This window comes from Macaca mulatta, chromosome 15 (genome assembly GCF_049350105.2).
Source record: "Macaca mulatta isolate MMU2019108-1 chromosome 15, T2T-MMU8v2.0, whole genome shotgun sequence".
Classification (NCBI taxonomy): Eukaryota; Metazoa; Chordata; class Mammalia; order Primates; family Cercopithecidae; genus Macaca; species Macaca mulatta.
The window spans coordinates 6600487-6621785 of NC_133420.1; the positions used below are offsets into that span (position 1 = coordinate 6600487).

The window sequence follows — 21299 nt, forward strand, 5'->3', positions numbered from 1 at the left end:
TGGGGTTCGCACCTGTGCCCTTCGCTGCCCTCGGAGGCGTGCTCGGTCCCACAGGAAGGCAGGAGGATGAGCTGCCATTTGTGGGGTGTGGGGTGGGCAGAGCATTCATGTGCTGGGCACAGCCTCAGCCAGAGGAAGGGCACGGTTGGCATTGTGGGCCCAGCACAGGCTGGTGAGAAGGAACCCTATGTGCAGACGTGGCCGAGTCTCCTAGCCATGAGAGCCTCCTAGCCATGAGAGTGCCGCCCAGAGACAGCGTGTGCCCGGCGTGCCCCCACCCACCCAGGGGCTCTTTCCCAGATTAGGACTGGGGGTGAGGTGTGGCACCTGCAAGCAACTTTCTGTGCCCAGCGGAGGCTTGGAAGGCACAGCCGCCTCCAGGTGAGGACGTCTGGTGCCTGGCTGGGGACTGGCTCCTAAGAGGAGAACACAGCCGTGTGGCTCTGGGAGACAAGGGTTTGGATGCTGCAGACTGGGCAGGGCTGGGGGGCGGGGGTCCGAGGCAGTGAGTGGCTCTTCGAGCTCTCAGAGCTCGCTTTGGTTTCCCGCCTCACAGTCTCCCCTTGAACAGCTGCACTTAAGTAAGGTCCACCCTTGCCCCACTCCCAGGGGGGCTCCCTGGCCTGGCACACAAGAGCCAAGAGCTGGCTCCCTGCAGAGGAACCTGCCAGTGCACCCCCGGCACCTTCCTGGGATTGAGTCTCCGCCAGGGATGTCTCCTGGCTTGGTCCTCAAGGGCCTGCCAGCCTCATACCCCGCAGGGCACGGTGGGCTTTCCAAGGCCAGACAGGGCCTTTTTTGCTGGGTTTAGCTTAAGCCCAGGGCTGGCAGGGCCAGGGCCTGCAGTCGGGCTGCTCATCACCCAACAGTCGCCGGGGAGCATGGCTGAGTGCCCTGACCCCAACTCTCACTGCCACACAACTGGATGTGGGCCCAGGGCTTTCTTTGGCCAGCAGGTGCCCCACTGTCTTCTCCACATTCCCAAGAGAGGCTCCCTTCTCCCACAACCTGTCCTTAGGGGCTCAAAATGAGTCCCAGCCTGTGTAGGGCCCCCAGTGTGGTCCTCCCACACCTCCCAGGCAGTCCCCGGGCTGTGGGCAGGCTCTGGTGCCAGCGGGGCATGAGCCTGGCTCTCCCCCAGCAGTGGGTCTCTGTCCGCCCTGCATCGTGCCCAGCCTCCCCCAGGCAGCTGCGCTCTTCCTCTCAGCAACCACGCGCCCCCTGGGCCGTGGGGCCCCGCTCCTGCCCTGCACTTGGCTTCTCTGTGGGGCAGGCGGGGATGTCCACCCTCCCACTGCCGCCTCCCAGGCTCCCGAGAACTGCGAGCCCCATCCTGGGCTGGCCTCTGCTTCAAGAGGCTGTGGACTGCACAGCCCAGGCATATCCCCTTCCCCTCTGGGGACATGGCTGACCCCTCGTGGGCTCCTGAATGACAAGGGCCTGGATCCCAGACTTGTGAGGGCCCTTCCAGATGGAGGGCCAACCACCTCCAGGTGGTTCCCTGTCAGAGTGGACCCCACCCACACCCAAGAGCACACTCCTGCCCCGGTGTGAGTCTGGGGCACCAGGGCCGCAGCCAGGGGTGCCGAGGGCCGTGGTGGAGCAGGCACTGGACCAGGAGCCCTGTGGCCGCAGCGGCTCTGCAAGCTGGCAGGGTCCTGACAGAAGCTCTGGGATCTGCACCCCCGTCCTTGAGTGGAGATGGATGGAGACAGGAGACCCGGCGTCCTGGCTCTGCCGCAGCAGCCACTGCCGTGGCAGGTCGAGGTGATCCTGACTTCCAGATCCTGATCCCAGCCTCAGAGTCTAGAGAAACAATTTTACTCCGGCTCAGGGGTGGAGGGGGACACAGGTGCCACAGAGCAGGAGGTATGGTCAGGTGGGGCCTTGGCTCCAGGGCCTGGGGCCTTCCCGCCCACAGCACTGGCTCTGTCACCAGAAAGATCCTCCTCGAAGTGAGCTCGGAAGCGGACTCGCCCAGAGGGCAGGGGTGTTGGCTGTGGGGCTGCGGTACACTCTGCCTGCGGCATCGCCCGTGTGTGGCCTGTGAGGTGTGTGTGTGGTGTTGTGGCATGCGTGTGTGCATGCACAGGTGTGTGTGTGTGTGCCTGTGTGCTCTGTGTGGGGGAGCATCACGGGGAGGCCAGGCATGTGCCCAACTCCCCCAACAAGGCCTCCTGGCTTCCCTTCCGGCTGTCCCGTGGCTCCTGTGTGACCGGGGCCTCTGGTGTGGACCGGCAGCTCTTGGCCCCTGATGGGGATGGAGCAGCTCCAGGGTGCCTGGGACCGGGCTGGCACTGCTGGCGAAGGCAGTAGGAGGGGCGCAGCCCCTGGGGACAAGGACAGGAAGCAAGGCCAAAGGCACCGCCAGGACAGGCCAGGACAACTTCTTGGCTTCCACGCAGCCTTCCAGAGTAGGGCCACAATGCTGTCTGTGTTCCAGGTTTGGAATGTCCTGGAGATGCTTCTCAGGTGGCCAGCCCTGAGTCCTGCACTGGAACCCAGCGCGGCAGGGCACATCCCCAAGGCCACATCCCTGTGGTCACAGAGCAGGTTAGGGCACTGGGGGATCCCGGCCTGGCCTGCCCTGGAGAGAAATGGCTCTCTGTGTGGCCCTGGTGCTCGAGTCCTGGAGGAGCCTGTGGCTGCAGGCTCTCAGATCTCCTCCCGTCGGGCGGGGTCTCTGGCACCTCCGCCTCTGACTCACTGGCCACCAATGGTGTCAGCAGATCCCCGGCTGCCTCAGCAAGGCCCTGTGGTACCTGCTTGCCTCTTGCTTTTGTTGTCCTGAGTCACCACCACGCAGGAAGTCACACTGCCCCGAGGCGGCTGCGTTGCCAGGAAGCCCAGGCCACGTGGAGAGGCCACTCAGAGAGCCCTTGAGTGCAGCATGATAAATGCTGTGTGAAGCTGTCACACCTGGTGTCACTGGTCACTTGAAGTCACCGCAGCACTAGCTGGAGGCGAGAGGGTCCGGCTCAGCTGAGACACCGCTTCCCATGCAGTGACTGGAGGCAACTCTGTTGGAGAGTTTCCCAGCCTGGGACGGATGCAGGGGAATTTGGAGACTGGTCCCAGCCAGGGTGCATCCCAGGGCGTGGTGGGAGCCGCCCCAATCAGCACGTGCCACAGTTCCTCGCACCCTCTGACCACTGAAGACCTCTGAGGCCAGCCTAAGGAGAGCCTGCAGGGCTCTCCTTGTTTTTTCTTTGTTTGTTTGTTTTTGTTTTTGTTTTTTGCACACACAGGCAGAGTCTCGCTCCGTCACCCAGGCTGGAGTACAGTGGCAAGATCTCCGCTCACTGCAACCTCTGCCTCCCGGGTTCACGCCATTCTCCTGCCTTAGCCTCCTGAGCAGCTGGGACCACAGGTGCCCACCACCACACCCAGTTAATTTTTTTATTTTTAGTAGAGACGGGGTTTTACCATGCTAGCCAGGCTGGTCTTTTAACTACTCACCTCATGATCTGCTCGCCTCAGCCTCCCAGAGTGCTGGGATTATAGGCGTGGGCCACCGCAACTGGCCGTTTTCTTTTTTTAGGTTTTATGTATTTACTTTAAAGACTAGGTCTTGTTCTGTCACCCGGGCTGGAGTGCAGTGGAGCCCTCACGGCTCATTGTAGCCCGGAAGTCCTGGGCTCAAGCCATCCTCCCGCCTCAGCCTCCAGGGTAGCTGGGACCGCAGGTGTGCACCACTGCCCTCAGCCACTTTTTAAATTTCTCTAGAGAGGGGGTCTTGCTGCGTTGCCCAGGCTGATCTTGAACTCTGGCCTCAAGCAGTCCTGCCTCAGCCTCCCAAAGCACTGGGATTACAGGCATGAGCCACAGGGTCCAGCCTCTCAGTGCTTTTTGAAAATGAGCTGCTTTTCTCCTCCGTCCCCAAACCTGAACCTCAGCGCTCCTGGAAACGCCCACACTTGCATTCTGATGCTGAATTAATCACCGTGTCCCCAGGTGGCTGCTCTTGCCAGCCAAGCACTGAGGCCTCCAAACTCAGTCCCGGGATGGAGGTAGTCAGACCCCATGCTTCCCTGGGGCTCGCTGAGGGAGGGGATCTGACCCCACAGGCCCTACCCAGGAGTGAATCTGGGGCCAAGGTGACCCTCGCTGACGGCGGACGCTCTGGCTGTTTCCCTCCTATCCAGGTTGGCCCCGCCACATCCATGATGCGGCTGCCCTCACGCCACTGCCAGCCCTGGAGCTGTCTGCTGTGTCACTGGCCTCTCAGAGGCTGGGGAGCAGGTGGTGCATGGTGGGGAGGGACTATGGCTGATTTGCAGTCCCCAGGGGCAGGAACGGGTTTGGGCTTGTGGGTTTGAGCAGGGCCCTGCGAGGGTGGTGAGGACGGGGGGCAGGACAGGGGTGACTCTGTGCGTGCCACTTAGGGCTGGGGATTTTCGTGAAAAATGCACACAAGCCCTGAGCTACACCTGTGGGTGCTCCTGCTGGAGGCACTCACTGCAGAGGAGGTTGCTGCCACCCACCGGAAGGGAGGACTGTGCCCTCCTCACCTGGCCTTTGTCCCCAGCTCTGACACTGGCTGTCCAGCCTGCATCCCGTGACACACTGCACCAGGGTGCCCAGGTGTAACCCCCAGAAAATGGTTCTCAGGTTCCCACTCACTTCACTCAGTGCAACCAAACCTGGCTGCCCCAGCTCTCAGCTGCTTCCGATGCCTTCATGAGCGCACTGCCTCTGCCTGCACTGGGTCATTGTGGGAAGGATGGCACTGTCCTTTGTCAGAGCATCCACCTCCTGAGAGCACGCAAGTATGCCCCCTACACACATGCACATGCATGCACCCACACACATGCACATGCACGCACACCTACACACATGCTCACACCTACACACATGCACACACGTACCCACACATGCACACACCCACACGCATGCACATGCACGCACACCTACACACATGCTCACACCTACATGCATGCACACACACCCACACCCACAGTCATGCACACACACCCACACACATGCACATGCATGCACACCCATAGGCATGCACACACACACATGCACATGCATGCACACCCACACATGCGCTCACACCTACATACATGCACCTGTGTGCACACTTACATGCATGTGCCTACATCCATTGCATGCATTCCTACATGCATGTACACAGTTACATCCATGCACATGCCTGCACACACACAGGTGTAAGCACACACCTACACATATGAACATACCGGCATATGCACACACACCTACATACACATGCACATGCATGCACACGTCTACATGCATGCACCTGTACTCACACCTACATGCATGAACACAGATGTGCATGTGTGTGCACATGCACGCCTATACGCACGCATGTGCTTGCACATGTATATACACAGGCACACACAGTGCACGTATGCGAATTCCCTCTTTTTGCCTCTTTTTGTGTTGTCCAGTTAACTTTCTCTTGGAGGGAAGTGCTCCATGGGCGCCCTGTCCAGTACTGTAGCACAGGCTGCATGAGACTCCTGAGCACTGGAGGAGCTGAATTTTTTTTTTTTTTGAGACGGAGTCTCACTCTGTCGCCCAGGCTGGAGTGCAGTGGCATGATCTCGGCTCACTGCAAGCTCCGCCCCCTGGGTTCACGCCATTCTCCTGCCTCCGCCTCCCAAGTTGCTGGGACTATAGGTGCCCGCCACCACATCTGGCTAATATTTTTGTATTTTTAGTGGAGATGGGGTTTTGCCGTGTTAGCCAGGATGGTCTCGATCTCCTGACCTCGTGATCCTCCTACCTTAGGCTCCCAAAGTGCTGGGTTTACAGGCGTGAGCCACCGCGCCCGGCCTGAACTTTTTATTTAAGTGAAATTGTCATTGTGTCTGGTGGTGTCTGTAGGGGTGCACGGTACTGGCCAGGATCTGGAATTTAGATTTGTGGTTTTTCCTGGCACCAATGCTTAGAACATTTTAGGTGCTGCAAGGAAGAGGTGCTGCTGGTTGGCACCTAAATAGAACCAAAGAACTGTCAAAAGGTTGGGCGGGCAGTCAAGACCTGTAATCCCGGGCATCTGGGAAACCATCACAGCTCATGCCTGTAATGCCAGCACTTTGGGAGGCCGAGGCGGGTGGATCACGAGGTCAGGAGATCGAGACCATCCTGGCAAACACGGTGAAACCCCGTCTCTACTGAAAATACAAAAAACTTAGCGGGGTGTGGTGGCGGGCGCCTGTAGTCCCAGCTTCTAGGGAGGCTGAGGCAAGAGAATGGCGTTAACCCGGGAGGTGGCGGAGCTTGCAGTGAGCGGAGATCGTGCCACCGCACTCCAGCCTGGGTGACAGAGCGACACTCCGTCTCAAAAAAAAAAAAAAAAAAAAAGGCCCCCAGCATAGGGGACCTGCAGCTGCCAGGCCACTGGTTGCACCGTTCCTGAACCTGCGGGTTTCTTTCACCCTCTGTAGATTCGACATGGCTTGGTGTTTCACACCTTGAAACTACAAGAGTGAATCTGAAAGTTAGTTCAAAAAGTCAAAGGGGTTCATAGCAGCCAAGAGGTGGAGACAACACGAAGCCCGCCGGTGGAGGAGTGGGTGGGCAACGTGTGGTCGACCAGACGCGAGGAGGTGAGTCCTGATGCAGCGACAGGTGTGAACCTTGAAGGCATCATGCTGAGCAGGACAAGCCAGGTACGAAGGGCCACGTGTTGTCTGATTCCATTTCTATGAAACGTCCACAACAGGCCAATCCACAGAGACACAAAGATGGGTGGTTACCAGGCGCTGGGGGAGGGAGGAATGGGGAGTGAGCGTTTCCTTTGGGGGGCATGACGGTGTTCTGGAACTAGGTGGAGGTGCTGGCTGCGGTGCATTGGGAATGGATCAGACGGCACTGAATTGTGCACCTTAACATGGCTGCATTTGTTATGTGAATTTCTTTTTTTTTTTTTTTTTGAGACGGAGTCTCACTCTGTTGCCAGGCTGGAGTACAGTGGTGCGATCTCGGCTCACTGGAAGCTCCGCCTCCCGGGTTCAGGCCGTTCTCCTGCCTCAGCCTCCTGAGTAGCTGGGACTACAGGCTCCCGTCACCACGCCCGGCTAATTTTTTGTATTTTTTAGTAGAGACGGGGTTTCACCGTGTTAGCCAGGATGGTCTCGATCTCCTGACCTCATGATCCGCCCGCCTCGGCCTCCCAAAGTGCTGGGATTACAGGCGTGAGCCACTGCGCCCGGCCTGTTATGTGAATTTCACCTCAATACAAAAAAAAAAAAAAAAAAAAATTGCCTCCACCTTTCTTTCCAGTTGTAACTTTTGTGATTTTTAAGGCGTTGAACCCAATCCCTCCATTTTACATCCTCTATGAACTAACCAATGCCACCAAACTACTAAATTTCATTTCCCAGAAAGTTCATGAAAAACCAAAATTCCAAGGAAGAAAAACTTGAGACCCAAGCTAGTCTCATGTTTTTTTATCAACTGTGATTTTTCAAAATTTCCATGCTGGGTCTGAAGTACTGTAAGAATCAGAACAGTTTATTTAAGCAAATCAATATGCATGTTTCATCATAAAATAATTTCCACATGGTAATAAATTTGTTTTTTCTGTTTGTTTGTTTTTTGAGACAGAGTCTTGCTCTGTCACCCAGGCTAGAGTGCAATGGCGTGATCTCGGCTCACTGCAACCTCTGCCACCCGGGTTCAAGCGATTCTCCTGCCTCAGCATCAGTAGCTGAGATTACAGGCGTGTGCCACCATGGCCAGCTAATTTTTGTATTTTTAGTAGACACTGGGTGGGGGTGTTTTGCCATGTTGGCCAGGTTGATCTCGAACTCTTGACCTCAAGTGATCCGGAATTACAGGCGTGAGCTACCGTGCCAGACGTTATATGATAATACATCTGTAACAGTGGTATTTTATTTTATTTTGTTTTATTTTTTATTTTTATTTTTTTGGAGACGGAGTCTCACTCTGTCGCCCAGGCTGGAGTGCAGTGGCACGATCTCAGCTCACTGCAAGCTCCGCCTCCCGGGTTCCCGCCATTCTCCTGCCTCAGCCTCCCGAGTAGCTGGGACTACAGGCGCCCGCCACTGCGCCCGGCTAGTTTTTTGTATTTTTAGTAGAGACGGGGTTTCACCGTGTTAGCCAGGATGGTCTCGATCTCCTGACTTCGTGATCCGCCCGTCTCGGCCTCCCAAAGTGCTGGGATTACAGGCGTGAGCCACCGCGCCCGGCCGACAGTGGTATTTTAAACATGACGGGCAGGCACGTTTTGGTTTGGGTTCTGCACATTTTTAGCCTTGCAAGTCAGTGGAGACAGAGGTGCGTGCTGCGCTGTGGAAGGTAACTAGCCTGACCGGGAAGGGCTGGGGCACGGAGATCCCCAACCCGGGGCTCCCCGCCAACTCCTGGAGCCCAGCCTGGAGGTCGTAGGGGAGTGGGCTGTGCCGCACTCCCATGCATGAGTGGGCAGTGGCCACGCTGACCCCCACACCAGGCCTCCGTCCCCAGGACTGGAGGGAGAGGAGGGAACGAGGGAAGTCCTAAAGCTAAGCCAGCTGTTTAGCCCGTTTTCCTGACCGGCCCTGCCCGCTAAATGGTAAATGTTTTAATCTCCAGCGACCTAATGTAGTTCTTTTTAAAAGCACAACTCAGCAAAAATGAAGCTGCCTAATAATATTTGTTAAAACCCTATTATCAGGAGAAGTGGTAATATGTTGAAATTACCTTTGCAAAAATTAAAAAAAGAAAGTCGGCTGGGCACCGTGTGTAATCCCAGCACTTTGGGAGGCCGAGACAGGCGGATCACGAGGTCAGGAGATCGAGACCATCCTGGCCAACATAGTGAAACCCCCACATCTACTAAAAATACACACACACACACACACACACACACAAATAAATAAATAAATAAATTAGCCAGGCGTGGTGGTGCACTCCTGTAATCCCAGTTACTTGGGAGGCTGAGGCAGGAGAATTGCTTGAACCCGGGAGGCAGAGGTTGCGGTGAGCCGAGATCACACCATTGCACTCCAGCCTGGGCAACAAGAGGGAAACTCCATTTCAAAAAAGAAAGTCTATGCGGGGTGGCTCATGCCTGTAATCCCAGCACTTTGGGCGACTGAGGCAGGCAGATCACATGAGGTCAGGAGTTTAACACCAGCCTGGCCAACATGATGAAACACTGTCTCCTAAAAGTATAAACATTAGCTGGGCGTGGTGGCAGGCACCTATAATCCCAGCTACTTGGGAGGCTGAGACAGTAGAATCGCTTGAACCTGGGAGGTGGAGGTTGCAGCGAGCCGAGATTGAGCCACTGCACTCCAGCCTGGCAACAGAAGGAGACTCAAAAAACAAAACAAAACAACAAAAAAAAACACACCTAAAAAACAAAACAAAACAAACCACTGTCATTAGGGGAGATGGTAATATGTTGAAATTATCTCTTTACAAAAATTATTAAAAAAAGAAAGAAAGGCTGGGCATGGTGGCTCACACCTGTAATCCCAGTGCTTTGGGAGACCAAGGTGGCAGGATTGCTTGAGCCCAGGAGTTCGAGACCAGGCTGTGCAACATGAGACCCTGTCTCTATTATTATTATTATTATTATTATTATTATTAATGAAAGAAAAGACCTCCTTAGGATGAGGTGAGCAAGTGTCAGCCTGCAGGCCAGATGCCCAGGAGCATGGGCTCACCCTGCCCTGACTTCCAACTAGGCTGGAGGCCAGGTGGGGAAAAGTCCTGTGCCCCTCCTGAGGGGGAACAGGGCCCGATTTGGAAGGCCTGGGTCCAGGGCGGGACACTGCCACCTTTACCAAGCTTGTGTGACCTTGTTGCCAGGGGAAGGTCTGATGGGCTGGCCCGCTGGGGATATCTGGGCTACCAGCTGGGCCATCCTGGGGCCACTGAGAAGGCAAAGGGCGCAGAGCTCAGCCAGGCCAGGGTTTCCTCTCTCATCACTGCCCACTTCTCCGTCCATGCCTAGGGGCATCTGCAGGGCTGGCCTGGGGCCGCCCAGAGGCTGTGAGGGCCAGAAGGCCTCACCTGGGTCACCACCCAGAGTGGGAGGTGAGCTGGGGGCACGGGAGCAAAAGGGAGGCAGGCAGGCTCAGGGGGAAGAGCCCCAGGAGGCAGGTGTGCGGTTAGGGTTAGGGTTATGAAGGAGGGGAGGGGATGTGTGCGTGATGGTGCATTTTGCCTTCCCCAGCAGCTGGGTCTGAAATGCTTGGGGATCAGGTCACCCAGGAGGGTGGGGTGACCAGAGGCCAGGGTTCCAGAAAGGGCTGGCACCTGACTGTGTTGGATGAGGGTGACAGGGACTGGGTCCATGTGCCACAATCCACACGAGGGTGTCCCATTCGTCCCTCTACTTCCCCCCATGGAGGTGGGAACCTGGGGCTGGTGAGGGTGATGGCACCTCCCTGCAAGGCCCCCAGATTCCTGACGCATAAGGAAACAGCGCCTACTCGCCCCACTTCTCAGGTCGCTGACCACCAGAAATCATGAAACACGGGGGGATGATCCACGCAGCATGAGGACAGGCAAGCAGGGTAGGGGAGCAGGGCTAGAGCCGGGGAGCCCGAGGTGGCCTCAGAGAGCACCTGTGTGGAGGGAGGCCCGGGGGTGTCCTGGGCTCGCCTGTCCCAGGAGCCCGATGGCCGGCCGAGCAGTGTGAGAGAGGACAGAGCCCAGTGCAGGACGGGCAAACCCAGGAGGTGTCTGGGAGCACCAAGAGCAGACAGCTTCTCCCGTGGGAGAACAGAGCACAGCCGCTCTTGGGGAAAGGAACATGTGTGAGGCTGAAACTTGGGTGTTCACCAGGTCTCGGGTGGCACAGACCTCTTAGCTGTTCCATGGCGTGGCCGTTCAAAGCTCACCCGTACCTGGCAAAATTGCATTCCTTACTATTTAATTTCTCTCACAAGGGAGAAATTGAATTTAATTCACTTAATTAAATTAGCATTTAATTCACTTAATTAAATTAGCATTTCCTCCTTGGGGGAGTGATGATGTGGTGAGGCCGGGAAGCCCTGCTTTAAGTGTGCCTGCCTGGGCACCACCTGTGCCAGCCTGGAGCGGCCTGGTGGGAGTGTTAGGGGCTGTGGTGTTGGGTGGGTGTCCAGGTCTGATGGGAGACGGTCCGATTCTCTTGCATACTTGTAGAGAGCGACATTTTTCAGTGGAAGCGTCCACAGGTTTTCTCCCCAGCGGTGGGTTAGCCGTGGGATGGGAGGTCTGTGAGCACCCCTGCTGGGTCCTTCCAGGGCTGGGCCCAAAACCCAGCAGACAGTGCCAGGACTGGTTCAGGCCTCAGGAGAAGCAGCCCTGAGATTCACAGAGGCCAATGTCCCTGAGTCTCTGAGACTCAAGTTTCCACATTTGCAAACTAGGGGACATCGTGGGGCCTGGGTGCAGCTCCCAGTCCTGACTCGGCACACAGCAAGTGCCCAGGAGTGGCTGGCAATGTCAGTGTGCCAGGATCTGAGCCTGCCCCGAGGGACTGGGGATGGTGCCCCCAGCCTCCAAGGCTCCCAGCGAAGTGGGGATCCATCCTTAGGGTTCATAGATATGGTGCGCATCCAGAGAGAAACTCGGCAGCCGCAGGGGCACCTCCCAGGTGATAGCTCAGCTTTCAGCGCTCGTGGAGCCCACCCCAACCCCAGCCCCCATTGTTCTTGCTCGCAGTGCTCACTGCTGTGGCTCACAGGCTGTAAACTACCCCCTCCTGGCAGAACAATCCAGTGGGCCAAAGCAATCCTCCCGCCTCGGCCTCCTGGGTAGCTGGGACCATGGGCACATGCCACCACACCCGGCTACTTTTTTTGTGGAGGTGGGGTCTTGCTATGTTGCCCAGGCTGGTCTTGAGCTCCTGGGTTCAAGCGATCCTCCCACCTCGGCCTCCCAAAGGGCTGGGATTACAGGAGTGCACCACGGCCTCAGTCCGTTTTTATTTAACAGGTGGAGTTTTTGCGTTGGCTCTGATGGAGGCCAGAGGGGTCAGAAATCTGCCTCCGAACTACCCTTCCCACGTCATTCCTGGACTGGGAGCTTCCGGGACGCCTTCTTGCAAGTTAGCATGAGAGTCCTCCCTCCCGTGGAAGAGTCCACAGGGGCTCTGCCAATGTCCTTCCTGCTCTCATTTTCTGCTGAGGGTGTGTTTTGGTAGGTTCAAGATGCCCAATAAGCTGGGATTTCCTGGGTTCCAGCAGCCCTTGCCATTTCCCCAGGAGCTGGGACTGCAAGTGGGCCCACCACAACCACTCTATTTTTCTCGGGGGGTGGTGCAGAACCTAGGGGAGAAGGGGCCAGACGGCACGGGTGGAGCGAGGAGGGGGCCCATGGGGAACAGAGTGGGGGAGGTGTGTATGGTGTGTTGGGGGCAGGTGCAGGGCCCTGCCCTGAGCTGAGGCTCCAACCCTCAGCGGATCCCAACCTGGTGAGAAGTTGCTGCGCTGTGCACCTCAAGATGAGGGGGGCCTGGCACCACGGGGCACCCGCTGGAGGGCAGAGATTGACCATTGCAGGTGCGCAGGTCAGTGGCACTAAGCAGTCACTGCAACGCAGGACCGTCACTTCCCTCCATCCACAGAACTTTCCATTTGCCCACTCTGTCCCCATGAAACACTCACTTCCGTCCCTTCCCCAGCCCGGCAGCCACCTTTCACCTTCTTGTCTCTATGAACCTGATGACTCTGGGGACTGTCAATAAGCGGAACCACAGGATGTGTCCTTTCGTGACTGGCTCATTTCACTCTGCATAATGTTCTCAAGGCTCATCCGTATTGTAGTGTGGGTCCAAGTTTTCTTCCTTTTTAGGGCTGAGTAGTATTTTCTTGTGTGGCGAGGCCACATTTTCCTTGTCCATCATCTGTCCACAGACACTTCAGCTGTTGCCACCCAAGTGGAATAAGGTGCCATGAACAGGGGTGTCCAAACACCCCTTGGAGACCCTGCTTTCTTTTTTTTTTTTTTTTTTTTTTTTTTGAGACGGAGTCTCGCTCTGTCGCCCAGGCTGGAGTGCAGTGGCCGGATCTCAGCTCACTGCAAGCTCCGCCTCCCGGGTTCCCGCCATTCTCCTGCCTCAGCCTCCCGGGTAGCTGGGACTACAGGCGCCCGCCACCTCGCCCGGCTAGTTTTTTGTATTTTTTAGTAGAGACGGGGTTTCACCGGGTTAGCCAGGATGGTCTCGATCTCCTGACCTCGTGATCCGCCCGTCTCGGCCTCCCAAAGTGCTGGGATTACAGGCTTGAGCCACCGCGCCCGGCCCCCTGCTTTCAATTACAGGGTTCCATGGTCATTCTGTTTAATTGTCTGAGGAACTTACATGCTGGTTTTCGCAGTGGCTGCACCATTTTACATTCTCAGCAACGGTGCACAGGGCTTCTCGTTTCTCCACATCCTCCCCGGTACTTGCTATTTTCTCGTTTTTTGGTAGCAGCCATTCTAGTGGCTGGGAGGGGGTCTCTCATGGGTTTTGGTTTACGTTTTCCTACTGACTAGTGATGTTGAGCATCTTTTCATGTGCTTCTTGGCCATCTGTGTATCTTTTTTGGAGAAGCGTCTATTCAAGCCTGTTGCTCATTTTTTAACCACGTTGTTTGGTTTTCTATTTTTGAGTATTAGGAGTTCTCCACATGTTTTCTGGATATTAATCCCTTTTAAGATACAATATTTGCAAAGATTTTCTCCCATTTTGTAGGCTGTCTTTGTACTCTGCTGAGTTTTTTGTTTTTTGTTTTTTTTTTTTGAGACAGTCTCACTCTGTCACCCAGGCTGGAGTGCAGTAGCACAGTCTTGGCTCACTGCAACCTCTGCCTCCTGGGCTCAAGCAATCCTCTTGCCTCAGCCCTGCCAGCAGCTGGGAATACAGGAATGAGCCACCATGCCCGGCTAATTTTTGTGTCTTTTGTAGAGACAGGGTTTCACCGTGTTGCCCAGGCTGGTCTCCAACTCCTGAGGTCAAGTGATCCACCAGCCTCGGCCTCCCAAAGTGCTAGGATTACAGGCATGAGCCACCACGCCCAGCCTCTGCTGACAGTGTCTTTTAATGCAAGTAATGTTTTAATTTTCTTGATGTCCAATTTATCTTTTCTTTTGTTGCCTGTGCCTTTGATGTCATATCCAAGAAATCATTGCCAAATTCAGTGTTACGAAGCTTTTGCCACATATATACATATATGTATATTTTTTTGCTACAGGGTCTTACTCTGTCATCCAGGCTGGAGTGCAGTGGTGCAATCACGGCTCTCTGCAGCCACAAACTCCTGGACTCAAGTGATCCTCTCACCTCAGCCTCCTGATTAGCTGGGACTACAGGTGTGCACCACCACACCTGGCTAATTTTTAAATTTATTGTAGAGCCGGGCTCTCTCTCTCTGTTGCCCAGGTAGGATTCAAACTCCTGGGCTCAAGAGGTTCTTCTTTCTTATTTTTCGAGATGGAGTCTTGCTGTTGCCAAGCTGGAGTGCAGTGGTGCAATCTCGGCTCGCTGCAACTTCTCCCTCCTGGGTTTAAGCAGTTCTCCTGCCTCAGCCTCCTGAGTAGCTGGGACTACAGCGCACACTACCATGCCCAGCTAATTTTTGTCGTTTTGGTAGAGACAGGGTTTCACCACTTTGGCCAGGATGGTCTTGATCTCTTGCTTGTGATCCACCTGCCTCGGCCTCCCAAAGTGCTGGGGTTACAGGCGTGAACCACTGCACCCGGCCTCAGGGTCGGGGGGGGTCCTCCTTTCTCAGCCTCCCAAAGTGCTGGCATTACAGGTGTGAGCCACTGTGCCTGGCTTTGCCCTGTATTTTCTTCTTAGAATTTTATAGTTTTGGATCTTACATTTAGGTCTTGGATCCATTTTGAATCTTTCTATCTGTGGTAAGGGCCAAACTTTATTTTTCTGCGTGTGGATATCTGCTATTCCCAGCACCATTTGCTGAAAAAGACTGTCCTTTCCCCACTGAATGGTCTTGGCACCCTTATTAAAAATCATTTGGCCATGTATGCAAGGGTTTGTTTCTGGGCTCGCTATTCTATTCCATTGGTTTGTATGTCTGTCTTTATGCCAGTGCCACATTGCTTACTATAGCTGTGTAGAAAGTTTTGAGATCAGGAAGTAAAAGTCCTTAAACTTTGTTCTTTTTCAGACTGTTTTGGCTAGTCAGGGTCCCTTGAGATTCCAAATGAATTTTAAGATGCTTTTCTCTTTCTGCAAAAAATGTCATTGGGATTTTTATAGGGATTGCATTAGATCTGTAGATTGCTTCAGGTAGTACTGACATCTTAACCATATTAAGTCTTCCAGCCCATGAACACAAAATGTCTCTCCATTTATCTGTCTTCTTTTTTTCAGCAGTGTTTTGTAGCTTTCGTTGTACCAGTCTTTCACCTCCTTAATTCTTGTTTTATTGTTTTTATGCTATTGTATGTGGAACTGTTTTCATAATTTCCTTTTCAGATTGTTCTTTGTATCCTACTGCTTTGCTGAATTCATTAATTAGTTCTAACAGATCTTTTGTGGAATCTTTAGGATTTTCTTCATATAGGATCATATAATCTAAAAATATTCATAATTTTACTTCTCCCTTTTCCATTTGGATGCCTTTTACTTTTCTTGCCTAATTGCTCTGGCTAGATCTTCATGGAAGGGGCAAAAGTGGATATTTTGCCTTATTCCTGATTTTAATTTTTTTTGAGATGGAGTTTTGTTCTTGTTGCCCAGGCTGGAGTGCAATGGTGTGATCTCGGCTCACCACAACCTCTGCCTCCTGGGTTCAAGTGATTCTCCTGTCTCAGCCTCCCGAGTAGCTGGGATTACAGGTGTGTGCCACCATGCCTGGCTAGTTTTCTATTTTTAGTAGAGACATGGTTTCTCCATGTTGCTCAGGCTGGTCTTGAACTCCCAACCTCAGGTGATCTGCACACCTCAGCCTCAAAGTGCTGGGATTACAGGCATGAGCCACTGCACCCGGCCTCTTATTCCTGATTTTACAGGAAAAGTTATCAGCCTTTCATCACTGAGCAGTGTTAGATGTGGGCTTTGCATAAATGGCTTTTATTATGTTGAGGAAGTTTCCTTCTATTCCTAATCTGTTCAGTGGTTTTATCATGAAAGGGTGTTGAGTTTTGTCAAATGCTTTTTCTGCATTGAGATGATCATGTAGTTTTTTCCTTCATTCTGTTAGTATAGTGTATTACATTGATTTTTTATTTTTATTTTTTTGTATGCTAAGCCATCCTTGAATTCCAGGAATAAATCCCCTTGGTCATAGTGTATAACCCTTTTAATATGCTGCTGAAGTTTGCCAGTACTTTGTTGAGGTTTTTTGCATCAGCGTTCACAAGGAATATTGGTCTATAGTTTTCTTTTCTTGTGGTGTATATGTCTGGCTTTGGTACCAGCGTAAAGTGGGCCTCACAGAATGAGTTAGGAAGTGTCCCCTTATCTTCAGTTTTTTGGAAATGTTTGAGAAAGGCTGGTATTAGTTCTTCTTTACATGTTTGGTAGAATTCATCAGGAAACCATCAGGTCTTGGACTTTTCTTTGAGATTCAGATAATGCTTTTAATGCCTATAAAGATTAAAAATGAAATTAAAAGACTTTCATTGCAAATTTTAAATGGTGGTACAGCACTGCATGTGCTTCTTTACGAATGCATTAAATAATGTAATCGAGCAGCTGGTCTAGGAGTTATGGTAATTTTGAAGCGATGATGAGCAGAATGGTATTCTGTGGCATCTGCAGCAATGGTGATGTGATGTGAGACATCCATGACTTCTGTAGGAGGTGGAGTCCCAGACACTGCTGATGCTGCTGCAGCAGTTGGTTGCCTAGATTCATAATTCAGGAAAATGTTAAATTTTGATTAACGGCCAGTGATGGTAAAGATGGTATTTTTTTTCTGTCCCAGTTCTCAGTATCAACCTTCTTGGTGTGCTGGGTATGGCAACTATCCCAAACACCCCCATGGGCCCATGTCACACATGAACATATTCTATCTTTCCAGAAAAAAAAAATGCTGAGAATTACCACAGTAAGGGACGTTTTACTTTGAAATATTCACTGGTGTACCCAGCCCTGACCAAGGGCCATGTGGAGGCTGGAGTGCGCAGGTGCAGGGTTGGTGCCCTATGCAGGAGGGTGGCCTTGGCTCCTAGGGTGCACAGGCATGGCCTCTCTGCAGGACCTGTGCTTCCACTAGGAGGCTGGGGTGGTTACATGCTCCTGAGTGTGTTTGGGGAAGGAACTCAGTAATTAGTCACCACGTGTATACGTTTCCTGCAGCTGCTGTGGCAAATTACCACAAATTCAGTGGCTGAAACACAAGCATTTATTCTCTTACAGTTCTGAGGTCAGAAGTCTAAATTATCTCTCTGATAAAGTCAAGGTGTTGGCAGGGCTGGCTCCTTCTGGAGGCTTTAGGGTAGGGGGGAATCGGTCTCTGCCTTTTCCAGCTTCTAGGGGTCTCCACATTCCTTGGCTTGTGGCCCCACCCTCTGCCTTCAAAGCCAGCATCTTCTCTCCTCTGACCCCTGCTTCTGTGGTCACATCTTCTGTCCAACTGTGAAGCTCCTGCCTCACTCTGATGATCATGATTACATGGGACCTACCTGGATAATGCAGGACAAACCCCCTTCTCAAGGCCCTTCACTTAATCCCATCTCCAAAGTCCCTTTTACCAGGTACGATGATTTAAAAGATGTCATCCCCTCCAAAATTCATGTTGAAACTGAAAGTTGTCAGAATCAAAGCAGAGTGACCAATGTTGAGAAAACCCTAACAAATACAGCTAGGGAAGGCCACGAAGAGAGGGTCTGTATGCCCGATAACAAAAACTATCACAAAAGACTGCAAAAACCACAACCTTGCACAAAGGTCATTGTATTTTTTTTTTTTTTTTTTTTTTGAGCCCAAGTCTTGCTCTGTCGCCCAGGCTGGAGTGCAGTGGTACAATCTCGGCTCACTGCAACCTCTGCCTCCCGGGTTCAAGCGATTCTCCTGCCTCAGCCTCCCAAGTAGCTGGGATTACAGGTGTGCCCATCACCATGCCTGGCTAATTTTTGTGTTGTTAGTGAAGACAGGGTTTCACCATGTTAGTCAGGCTGGTCTTGAACTCCTGACCTCAAGTGATCAGCCCACCTGAGCCTCCCAAAGTACTAGGATTATAGGTGTGAGCCACCACGCCTGGCCAAGGTCATTGAAATCTTACACAAGAAAATACTTCTGCAAGGATACCTGCCCAGCAGCTACCTTCCAAACTTGGACTGGTGTCGCCCTTGCGATTAATCTTTGCAGTCAAGGGTAATCATTTCAAAATGATTATGTCATCCTCCTTTTTTCCTTTAAAACCTTTGTCTTCCGGCTGGGCGCAGTGGCTCACGCCTGTAATCCCAGCACTTTGGGAGGCCGAGACGGGCAGATCACAAGGTCAGGAGATCGAGATCATCCTGGCTAACACGGTGAAACCCCGTCTCTACTAAAAATACAAAAAACCAGCCGGGCGAGGTGGCAGGCGCCTGTAGTCCCAGCTACTCGGAAGGCTGAGGCAGGAGAATGGCGTAAACCCGGGAGGCAGAGCCTGCAGTGAGCTGAGATCCGGCCACTGCACTCCAGCCTAGGCAACAGAGCGAGACTCCGTCTCAAACAAACAAAAAAAACAAAAAAAAACCTGTCCTTGAACATGCACAGTTACTGTAATATGCGTGTTCCCGTTGCAAGGCCCTCTTCCTGAATAAATATCTTTTTAGAGAGCTCCTCTGTTATTTAGGTAACTAACAACAAACTTGGTACCCACTGTGGTGACAGAAGAGGTAGGGCCATTTAGGACTAGGTCACTAGGGCTCCTCTTATAAAAGAGGCTTCCTGTGGAGTTTGGCTTTTTCTTGCCACTCTGTTCATCCCACCTTGTGAGGACACAGCATTCTTCCCTCCAGAGGAAACAGCAACGAGGTGCCCTCACCAGACACAGGACCTGCCAGTGCCTTGATCTTGGACTTCCCAGCCTTCAGAACCATGAGAAACAAATTTATATTGTTTATAAATCACCCAGTCTGTGGCATTTTGTTATAGTGGCACAAATGAACTAAGACACCAGGTAAGGTCACACATTCACAGGTTCCAGGAATTAAGATGTGGACATCTTTGGGGGGGGTGCCGTTGCTGTTACTGCCCTATTTTGCTAGTGAGGTTGCAACAGGAAGTCCAGGGGCCTCATCCTGTTGCTTGTATCATAAGCCAATGTCCACTTGGTGGGACCCTCAGGATGTGTCTGGGAACAAGAGGGGAACAGCAGGGCAAACAGGATGAGTTCTCCTCTTGTGCTTTCCGTGGGCAGGCAGGAGCCCCTCAAGGTATGTGCCCATCCAACTCCTCCCCAGAAGACTGGGCCCTGGAGTTACTGGAGCTGTGCCTGAGCTGGTGCTATGCTTGTAGGAGACTTCTGAGCACCTTCCCTCTACCTTCATCATGTCTAATGATGCTGTAACTTGGTCTCAACATTAAAGATGAAAAAAAGGGCCAGGTGCGGTGGCTCATGCCTGTAATCCCAGCACTTTGGGAGGCCGAGGCGGGCAGATCACGAGGTCAGGAGATCAAGACTAACATGGTGAAACCCCGTCTCTACTAAAAATACAAAAAATTAGCCGGGCGTGGTGGTGGGTGCCTGTAGTCCCAGCTACTCGGGAGGCTGAGGCAGGAGAATGGTGTGAACCTGGGAAGCGGAGCTTGCAGTGAGCCACTGCACTCCAGCCCCAGCAACAGAGCGAGATCATGCCACTGCACTCCGGTCCGGGCAACAGAGCGAGACTCTGTCTCAAAAAAAAAAAAAAAAAAAAGAAAAGAAAAGAAAAAAAGGTTAGCCTGTTTTGCTCTAACAAAAATATTTTTCTCCTTTTTCTTTTTTTTTTTGAGTCAGAGGGTCTTGTTTTGTCACTTAGGCTGGAGTACAGCAGGAAAATCCTGGCTCACTGCAGCCTTGACTTCCTGGGCTCAAGTGATCCTCCTACCTCAGCCTCCTGAGTAGCTGGGACCACAGGTGCACACTATTGCTTCTTGCTTTTTATTTTTTATTTATTTTTATTTTTTGTAGAGGTGGGGTCTTATTTTGTTGCCCAGAATGGTCCTGAACTCCTGGGCTCAAGCGATCCTTCTGCCTTGGCCTCCCAAAGTGCTGGGATTACAGGTGTGAACCACCATGCTGGACCAGAATTAGTTTTTTTTTTGTTTGTTTGTTTTTTTTTTTTGAGACGGAGTCTCCCTCTGTCTCCCAGGCTGGAGTACAGTGGCACGATCTTGGCTAACTGCAACCTCGCCCTCCCAGGTTTAAAGCAATTCTCCTGCCTCAGTCTCCTGGGTAGCTGGGATTACTGGCACATGCCACCGTGCCCAGCTAATTTTTGTATTTTTAGTAGAGACGGGGTTTCACCACGTTGGCTAGGCTGGTCTTGCAGAACTGGGTTTTAATAAGCAATGAGAAGCATTATAGCAGCCCTGATAATGAAACTTCGATGATATCGAGACTTCTTCCTCTTCTCCTTGTGGCTTGCTCTTTAAGCCTAGGGGGACTTCTGGTCCCTGGACTCTCCCCTCTTCTCACTCCCCACTGAGGTCTGGCGTCAGCATGCATCCTCACATGCACCCTCAACTGTTCTGCCCTGGTCAAACCAGCCACTGTCTAGGCCCCACCTTCATCCTGTGTTCTTGGTGAGTGGACATATACCTGTACCACCCGGCCTTCCTGTCCACTTAAGGGATGTCCCCAAGGAGGTGAGAATACTGCCCCACATCCAGCCCAGATAACTATCCCGGGCCTTCTGTGCCTCCAACCTGCCGTGCCTCTGCCCTGCCCTGCCCTGCCCTTAACCAGTTCCAGGGCCACCAGGGGAAAACCAGCCAGGCTCCCATCCCAGCCCAGCCCAACCCTCCTTCAGTCCTGCACCCTGCTGCCTTCTCTTCTGCTACAAGAGGAAAAAGGGTCTCTCTGCTGGGCTCCTGCTCAAGGGCACACGACACCTGCTCCCCATCATCAGATCCTGTCTACTGCATCACTCCAACGGGAACCTGTCATCACTCCCATTTTAAACACGCCATTCTGCACCCCATGCCTGTCTCGCTGCTCTCCTTTACAGCAAACTCAGGCATGAAATCCAAATACTCATCCTCAGAACTCCTGCCTGTCTTTTGTCCCCACCCAAATCTCATCTTGAATTCCCACGTGTTGTGGGAGGGACCCGGTGGGAGGTAATTGAATAATGGAGCAGGTCTTTCCCATGCTGTTCTCATGATAGCGAGTAAGTCTCACGAGATCTGGCAGTAATCAATTAGGGCGAGTTTCCCTGCCCACTCTCGCTCTTTGCCT

General features: G+C 52.8%; 2 long non-coding RNA genes across 2 annotated transcripts; one reads left to right on the forward strand and one right to left on the reverse strand.

Moving 5' to 3' along the window:
• The first annotated feature begins 4528 nt into the window (after nucleotides 1-4528).
• LOC144334960 (uncharacterized) lies at nucleotides 4529-7241 on the forward strand. Its single transcript, XR_013405303.1, has 3 exons — nucleotides 4529-4769; nucleotides 6417-6578; nucleotides 6932-7241. It is a non-coding gene; the product is annotated as an uncharacterized LOC144334960 (long non-coding RNA).
• Nucleotides 7242-16141: 8900 nt separating this feature from the next.
• Nucleotides 16142-19782, reverse strand: LOC144334961 (uncharacterized). Its single transcript, XR_013405304.1, has 2 exons — nucleotides 19686-19782; nucleotides 16142-17941 (listed from the first exon to the last, which is right to left on the reverse strand). It is a non-coding gene; the product is annotated as an uncharacterized LOC144334961 (long non-coding RNA).
• Nucleotides 19783-21299: the final 1517 nt, after the last annotated feature.